At 33.9% G+C, this 8,365-nt stretch overlaps 1 pseudogene; it reads left to right on the top strand.

Annotated features, from left to right (window-relative positions):
- Positions 1 to 1,776: 1,776 nt before the first annotated feature.
- On the top strand, positions 1,777 to 4,496 carry LOC126765897 (uncharacterized; annotated as a pseudogene).
- The last annotated feature ends 3,869 nt before the right edge of the window (positions 4,497 to 8,365 follow it).

The following is an 8,365-nucleotide window of genomic DNA, read 5'->3' as shown; positions in this document are numbered from 1 at the left end:
ATTGTAGTTATATGATGAAATGTATACTTATAGCGAAAAGAAGTGGAGTCACAGAGGAAGAAGCTCCTTATAGAAGTACGTTTGCGACATGAACCAGAATTTAGTGAAAAGAAGAAAAAAAGGAATACAATTTGGGAACAAATAATGCGGGAGATTCGGGATGTTGATAGCACATTTCCATTTTCTAAAGATGAAGCGACTAGATGTTTTATCAACATAATGGGCACATATAAAAGAATCAAGAAACGTAACAACACATCTGGTGAGAGTTCTACAAAGATCTTTGGCAGCCCCAGTAGCGTTCTTGTGCTAAGTGAAATGGTCAAAAGTTCACTTCATAATTTAATAGAAGATTTAACAAGTGATGGCCCTTCGACACCGACCGATAGCCACTCGACAATGAACTCAGATGCGACACCTGCAGATATCACAACTTCAAGGTGTGTAATAAAACGAAAACGTTGCGAAGTTTTGGATTTTTTGAACAAAGAATCTGAGGCAGATGCCAAAATTATGAAGAAGCTGCTGGACATGGAGACAGAAAAAATTGCGGTGGAAAAAGAGAAAGTAGCTGAGATAAATGAAATTCGTACCTTATTCCAGAGAATTGTAGAAAATTCACAATAATTCTTAATTTGTTTTCTCTAATAGGCTGAAGTCTTTTTAAGTTTAATTAAAACCAAATATCAATGCAATAAATTTATTGTTATGAATTGAATTCAATAAAACATGTTAAAACAAAATGCTCTTAACTTATAATTTAATTGATATAGGTACATACTTACGTACTGGGCTGATAATAAAGTTGCCAACACATCTCTCATTGCTTTTGCATCTCTCGGTCCTGATAAAGTGGTTTCCTCGAGCGTTTCAAATTCGATGATGTTTTTTTCTTCTATTATTTCATCGGTATTGCTGCCTTCATTTACAATAATAATGTTATGAAATATCATACATGCCATTGTTACTAATTTTGGCATATATGGACGTTGAACTTCAATATATCTTAGTATTTTAAATTTCTTTTTTAAAACGCCAAATGCCTGTTCCACAACAACCCGAGTTGAGCTTAGAATTACATTATACTTCATTTGCATTGGTGTTAAGAATCCGTTATCACGATAAGGTACCATAATAAACTTATCCAAAGGATAACCTCCATCGCCCAAAAAATGGTAATTGGAATAAATATTAACTTCTATATTAATAATGGCCTTCCTGATAGAACTCATTTGCCTTACCGATGCGTCATGGCATGAACCGGGGCAACCAATAAATACATCTATGAATTTCATGCGACTGTCGACAATAGCCTTGCAAAAAAGTATTAAACTTAAAAAATTATAAGTTATAGCCTTGACAGACGACAGCGTTAACCTTGATTAACTGCGCACTTAATCAGATCCAAATTTATAGGTGACAGACAGCAGCGATGCGAGTTAGCGAACAGCTGATTGGCATATTAATAACATTTTCAATTTGATAAAACAAAAATGGATAGAAGACAAGAATTGCGATTGTTAGCCGCACAGATGGTGCAAGACCACAATTTGTTAAACAAAAGAATAAAAACATTACTAGTGAACCTGCTTCAAAAGATTAAAACGATGAATGAGTTGACAAAAGCGATACTGGAAACCAGTACCAAAGTGGCGTCTTCGGAAATAAGGGAAAGAAGCGCCTGGAAATTTGTAAGTTTAGTATATTATATATTGAATATTAATATTTTATACCCCTCATATATAGGTTATTAATAAAAGGACCGCAATGGCAGTTTTTGGGAGTACGATGTCAAAAAGATGGATGACATCCGATTTAAAGAAAACTTTCGTCTAAACAAAGAAGCTTTTCACAAAATATGTGAAAAGGTTAAGGAAATCGGAAAGTCCAACAGCAACATGCGACTTTGCATTCCACTTCAGAAAAGAGTGGCTATTGCGTTGTATGCGTTAGGTTCTTCAGCGGAATACAGAACTGTAGCAAGTTTATTTGGCGTAGGACGCACCACAGTTGGGGAAAGAGTTGTGGATTTTTGCAAAGCTGTGTGCACAAATTTATCGGATTGCATCAATTCCTATCCCCCAAGCACAGAAGAAGTAGAGCGAAATGTACAAGGTTTTGCACACCTTGGTTTTCCGCAATGTTTTGGAGCAATAGATGGCTGCCACATTGAGGTTCAGCCGAAAAAGGAAGATGCGATCGATTATTACAATTATAAGGGGTGGTATTCGGTTGTTCTGCTGGCAAGTTGTGACTATAGGTAAATTTAATATATAGTACTTATTGGAAATATTTATATAAATTCTTTCACTGTTTTATAGATCAAAATTTACATACATACATGTTGGGTCAACTGGAAGAAATAACGATTCGTGCATTTTTGAAGGTAGTTCCTTAAAAAAATTCCATGAAACCGCTGATATATTTGCTCAGAGCATCAAAATGATTGGAGATGTTCATGTCCCCGTATTACTTATTGGCGATTCAGCCCTTCGATTGTCGCGTTATATGATGAAGCCTTTTCCATACTCACCAAATCAACCAGTGTAAGAAAAAATATTTAACTATCGTTTATCCAAATGTCGCAGAGTTATAGAGAATGCTTTCGGTCAACTAAAAGCTCGATTTAAAAAAATTGGCAGAGGTTTACCGGTAGCTCCAAAAAACGTTAACGTTATTATACATGCATGCTGTATTTTGCACAATTTTCTAAAAATTCAAAATGATGAAATTCCTTCTTCGTGGATCCAAGATGCTGCAGAAATAAGTACAGAAATTCAACCACATCACACTACAAGAGCTGGGGAAAATGATGTAACAGCATCGGCTATTAGAAATGCAATAGCTCTGAGTTTTCGTGAGTATAGATGTATCGATTAGCAGAAAACAAATATTAGTACACATAATTACAAACATCCATTTTTAAAGAGATAATTTTTTATTTAAATTCATTTTTTGTTACATTATGTAATGTTTTAAGACTAGAAAATAACAAAACATTTCATTAAATAATGGTTTAGGACTAGAAAAAACGATAAAATTATTTTAAACTTAAAGTTCCCTTCTCCATAAGGGTTAAAAATCTTTCGGACAAATTATTGTGCTGTCGAACATCCTTTCTAATTAGTCAGTTTGTTTTTTTAAAACCCTTAACAACTCGGCGCTAAAATTACGTTTTCTTGTTGCAGATGAAGGTGATGGTGACGGCAACGAAGGTGGCAGCGGACATGATGGCGACGGTGACAGCAAGGAAGGTGGCAGTGGACATGATGGCGATGGTGACGGCAACGAAGGTGGCAGCGGACATGATGGCGATGGTGACGGCAACGAAGGCGGCAGCGGACATGATGGTGATGGCAACGGAGGTAAAAAAAAAATAACTTTATAAATGCATGTGTTTATATAAATAAAATAAATTCGTTTTTTACCTCGGAATATTGTATATATGAACGCTTTTTTCTGCCAGTCATCTGAAATTAAAACAAAGATAGTAATTTTGGTTTAGAAGGCAATGCAAAATACTAAAATTACTTACTTTTTATCCCGAAAAATGCAATTAATCTGGTTTAACGCTGCCGTCTGTCAATGCTATTAGGGTAAAAAACTTCAAATATTTAGTTCAACAAGGATTGAGTATGTTCCCTTACGGTTACGATAACTGATTTCATCTTTGATTGGTTGTGAAATTGGAGCATATGTTCCATCGACGCACCCTAGAACAAAGGGGAATGGTTTGAAGCGCAGAAATGAAAATTCTTCACTGATTTGCTTTTGTTCAGCTGCAGTCTTTGGAAATTATATAACATCTCCCTTTAAGCGGTAGATCATCTTTATTATTTTAACAAAAATTTTATCGATCGCTGACGTCTCTAAAAGAGCAATTGTTGCCCAGCTTAAAAATCGTTATTTGTAATGATTTTTCCAATGAAATTCCAATTCGTCCTGTTGTGTGCGGAGGCCACCAAGGATTTATCATGCTCTGTAATATCTTTAATCAAAAAATATGAATTATTTTTTAAAATAACATTTAGTAGCAAATACTTTATATGTGATCTTCGTCATACGAAAGTACGAGTAAAATACGTCATCTTGCATAATTTCAATGTTGATTTGAGGTTTTAGGAATCCTTCTTTTTGAATCGCGATTCATTAATAATGTAATAGCCGGCGCTTTCTTTTATTTAATATATTTTTAATTAACGTGGTGTTGCTTGTATTTTTTGTTTCAGCCAATTCTAAAGCGCTTTGCAAAACAAAAGCGCAGAATTGCTGAAGATTCATTTCACAATAATTTAATTAAACACAACAAACAATGTTCGGCCAACCAATTTTGCGTTCATAAACGTTTAAAATGTCATTGCATTATTTTACAAAACAGTGTTGCAGTGAAGTATTGCATTGAAACGTAAACGCATCTGTTTGCAGTGTTGCATTGCAAACTGCGTTTAGAAGTCAGCCTGTGTCCGAACCCACGGCCACAATGGCTAATCCTTTAGAATGATTTTTTTTCGCGTAACCCCACGTTGAGCGCCAGTAAATAAAGCACAAGGCTTATTGAAAGTTATTTTATTTCCCTACTATATAGGGCAGCCGTTAATGACAGTCGAGTTATTACAACTCATTTTTCGGTGCTGGAACCTGAATACCTAACACCTACCAAATTTACTTGCCATCATCTCATGTGGATTGCGGCATGATTTCGCAATGCTGATTCGGCAATTCTCACGATTTGAGACAGTTGGTGTCGTTTACTACTGGCAAGCGTTTCCGTTGTTATGTCTGCAACTTTAGCCTCGTACTTTTGATGTTGTTGCTTGCGTTGCAATGACAGGCATAACTGCCATTGTTGTTGTGGGCTACTGTGATACGTTAACTTATACTCATGTTCTCAATATTTCCTTCTGTTATGTAACAGCCTTATTCTCATGCCCTCACGAAAATCACCACCCCCACTATTATAAGGGTTTTGTTACTTGTAAGGTTTTCCGTTTGCTGACGAGATTTCAAAAGCTCAAATGCATACAATTACCTCACAAATTTGTGATGTGTGAAAGAAAACCTCACAATACCAAATCGTTTGTTTTGATAACACTGGTAAACAAAAATCCACTTGATTTTTGTGACATGAACAGAACAAAGTGTTTATTATGTAAAAATTGCCACAAATACGGAAAATAGCTACAGATTTCTTCTATCACCTATAGTTTTTTTGCTATGAGGATTTTTGTTAAAAAAACAGCGATAGATATATTATTGTTATATTATTTTATTAACCAAAAATTACCTTAAAATGTTACTGTCGATGTTTTTCGGCGATATTTTGTTTTTTTGTTAAGGGGGTATTCTCATGTGAACGCATACATTTTACCACTTTTTAGGAATTTTTTTTTTTATGCGACAACAAAATTCAATCATTTTAATTTTTTAATATATTTTTATTTGTATTTTGAAATGTACAAACAAATTTATTTTTCGTTTTTTACATTTTTAATATATATTTTTTTTAAATCAAAGTAGTCCCCAACAAAAAAAGTAGTTTACTGGTCATGGTGATAGCGGCTGTTCATGTTGTCTGAAATAAAAAAATCGAATGGATTATTATTCAGTAGTTCTGCGGCTATCGTCCCTACCAAACATAATCAATTTCATTAAAAAAAAATGTTGAACTTCAAAAAAAGTCACGAAAATCTTGCTTATTTTCGTTAAAAATCGTTTAAAAAAATATGAAAATATTTTCGAAAATAAACAATTCTGGTAGGGCTGATAACTATAAATGAGTAGAAGAACATATCGCTCATTTGCTGCAAGACCGGCATAAATCAAAAAACGTGATTTTTGAGTTAATGATGCAGAATTGTTCGTTATATCATACTTCATGTTGAGTGAAAAATTCATATGAATACCTCTTATACGCTCCGCTTGAGAAGAGAATATGATTCCTGTTTTCCGTGCAAGGTTGGAGTCAGTTGAAAACTTTTAACGCGTTTTCTGGCAAATCGGTTTTTTTGACTTATGCCGGTCTTGCAGCAAATGAGCGATATGTAAATTTTAAAGCAATCGGTTGAATACTTTTTTTAGGACCATGACAGTTTCAGAAAATGATGATTCGAGAAAAATGCGTTTATAAACGTAGCAGCTGCAGACTTGTCATGGTGCCTGGTAGACAGTCGATTACGACACGTCGGCGACTATGAGCTGTAACTTATCAAATACAGCATGTTTTCAATAGGTTTTACTGTCAAAATATAAAAAAAAAATTGATTTTTCGAAGTGATTACATGAAAATACCCCCTTATACCATGTTCAGACCGACACTTAATCACACGATTTCGGCTGTTGAATGGATTATCCCACTAATCTTAAAAATTTATCAAGATTTCGCCATACAAAAATGACAGTTCCAAATCACTTCATTGAAATGATTTGAAACTGATCCACGCTAAATCTCTCTGTGCGACTCTGATTTTGCGCAATCTATTTGTCAGCACTGGAAATCTGTTACATTATGACAGCTGATTTAGACACTACAAAAGGAAAAAAATGTAAACAAACAAATTTTTTTTAAAGCAATGAATATAATTCCATCTGAAAATCTACTAAACAAATGGAAAAATGCATCTATTATTTCTATTATATGGAAAATATTAAAAAAACCGTCTTTTTATTTTAAAATACTATATGACAATCTTTTCTTTTGATAAATATTAAGCGATGTGAATTCTTGAATGACAATAACAGCTGTTTTTTGATCTTTCCAACGGCAGTAGGAACACTGTTGGGTTATGAAATGCTTAAATACAATCTAATCTTTTAAATTTTCGGTCTGAACATGGTATTAACGGATACAGCAATGTCTAGCAGTAATCGGCAAGCAAACTGGCACTCCACTTGCCTTGGTATCGTTTCTCCATGGCAGATATGGCTTGGTGGAACCGTTTGTCACTTACGTTCCCTAAATTTTCGGGGAAAAAACCCAGGAGTCCAGAAATTTAATTTTAAGGGACATGTTGCAATCCATTTTTATAGGTAGTAAGTAGTTCAGTCACAAGACCTTTGTAATTATCAGCTTTCACATTTCGAAGAAAATTTTTAACAACGCTTTTAAAGGCACTCTTGGTTCGTATTTCAGGGCATTTTACGATTCGAACCTTTTAATCAAGCTGTTAACAATGCGCCACAAGTTTTACAACAGATATGAAGGACCCATGCTTTGTCTTGGTTCCCAACTTTAACACCAAAATACAGTTCATAAGCTTTTAGCTCAAACGGAGTAAAATTACATTTTTGCGATTTAAAAGTTAGTTCTCTGCACACATAACAAAAACTGTTGGCACTATTTACTCACCGGTTAGGCATTGTACCTAAAAATCTGAAATTTCAAACGTAAAATAATGTGAATTTAAAAACGTTTTGCTATCCAAACATAGAACACGAAACCGATTCAGACCGGATAAATCGCTGATCTTATGAAAATATGAAATGATGCTATATAATGAAATTTTAAATATTGTAAAATCTTAAGCCGCAGGTTACAGAACATCTATGGGTGACAGAAAAATTAATTTTTCAGATTTGACTTCAGGGTATCAAACTGCATTAGAAACACCTAATTTAATACCTGGTAATTTCAACATTTTAAAAGATATTTTCAATTATTTTATTGAAATAGAATGGAGGAACTATTCTTCCAAATGCGTTATCTATTATAAATATAAGTATTTGTCTATTACAATAAATATGTAACTTACGGTGTTTGTACATTTTGCTTCCTTCTAAGTATGAATAAAAAGATACATTATACATATATATACATATACATATTTATGTTCAAATAATTCAGACAAAATTTTATTTGTTAATATGTTTGTATGTATTTAACACATGCCCGCATAAAAATATTTTTATGTTGAAATAATACCCTGTAATGCTGCAGATGCTCCTGAGTTGTTCTTTCACATTTTGGAATGTTAAAAATAAGTGAAATTAGTATACATACTACTGTAATCAAATTGAAAGGTGAATTTTGTCGATTTCATTTCCTTCAAAGTAATTCCTCTCCCGCTGCAATATACTTATGCCAACGAATTACCAGAAGTTACACGAAAGTAAATCAGGCGAATGCGGTGGTTGCGGCACGACATTAGTTGAAAATATGGCGAAATGATTACGAATAACCAATGCAGTATGAGATCGTGCATTATCGCACTTCTTTGTTCAATAAATTCAGACATAGTAAAAATCAAAGAATTCACTTTTAGAGCCTGACGAAACGACGCGTATCTCAAATACTAATGAATATTTTGACGTGAAATTTAGCATAGATGTCACTAACAGTACTACCAGCTTACAGAAAAGAACTGACCGA

Source organism: Bactrocera neohumeralis, unplaced genomic scaffold (genome assembly GCF_024586455.1).
Source record: "Bactrocera neohumeralis isolate Rockhampton unplaced genomic scaffold, APGP_CSIRO_Bneo_wtdbg2-racon-allhic-juicebox.fasta_v2 cluster11, whole genome shotgun sequence".
Taxonomy (NCBI): domain Eukaryota; kingdom Metazoa; phylum Arthropoda; class Insecta; order Diptera; family Tephritidae; genus Bactrocera; species Bactrocera neohumeralis.
The sequence above is the reverse complement of the archived record's forward strand: the minus strand, read 5'-3'. Positions and strand labels throughout refer to the sequence as shown.